The sequence below is a fragment of the Penaeus monodon genome, chromosome 30, assembly GCF_015228065.2.
Source record: "Penaeus monodon isolate SGIC_2016 chromosome 30, NSTDA_Pmon_1, whole genome shotgun sequence".
Classification (NCBI taxonomy): domain Eukaryota; kingdom Metazoa; phylum Arthropoda; class Malacostraca; order Decapoda; family Penaeidae; genus Penaeus; species Penaeus monodon.
Genome location: NC_051415.1, coordinates 4,518,789 through 4,519,692, shown reverse-complemented (window position 1 = coordinate 4,519,692; position 904 = coordinate 4,518,789).

Below are 904 nucleotides of genomic sequence, written 5' to 3'. Positions count from 1 at the left end.
TAATCTCAGGGTAATTTTAGTGAAACCCACCTCTTTTTCCACACAGAGCTGCCAGCAAAATCAACAACCAACGGAGAATCATAAGCGTCGACTCGAGAAAAGGTTTTCCCTCTCGCAGGCCTTAGTAACTACAGAGGACTTCGCATAGCAGAGTAAGGTCAAGGTTTTGTTTTTAGAGGGGTAACTTAGGAGAACCCTTGGATATAGTTTCATAGCTGTAAGAGATATTGATATTGGTTTGTCTTTTAGCTCTTATTGTGGTTTAATTTTCTCGTCTTGGAGTAAAGTAATTATCGATCTACCAGTAGTATGCTCCTCCAAAATAATGAAAGCTGAGAGATCATTATAAAAGCAGTGCGATAGAAAGCACTATTGATGATCATTCCTGGTTGAATAAAAGGAATTTGGAAAACCCATGTCTTTTTTGGGGGGGGATGTTTAGAAGCAGTCAACAGATCCTTCGTGTAGAGAAAATGTGCAGGGGGGGGGGTGATCTTCATCGAATTGAAAATGCAAATCAATGTTTACCACCCTGCCCCAGATCTCATGACATTTTTCCTAATGTTAATTTTCCGACGGTCTTTGCACACTTCTCACCAGCATTCACACTTTACCTTCTCTCTCTGCTTTAAATGGGGAGAGAACTCCTTATGCTGAATTATATATTACTGTATATATTCTGTGTAGTTGAGAGTAAAGAAAAAATGATAGTGAGGATAGGGCTTATTACTCAGACCTTGTTGTGAGTGAATAAAAAAAAAAAAAAATTAAGTTTAAGATAAAGAGCAGCCTAATTCGGAAAGAGGTTCATGCAAGTGCATAAATTATGCAATTCATCTAAAGATATTGACACGTGTGAGTCATCTTGCACAAACTAGAGTCAGGAAATTGATAAAAACTGTAG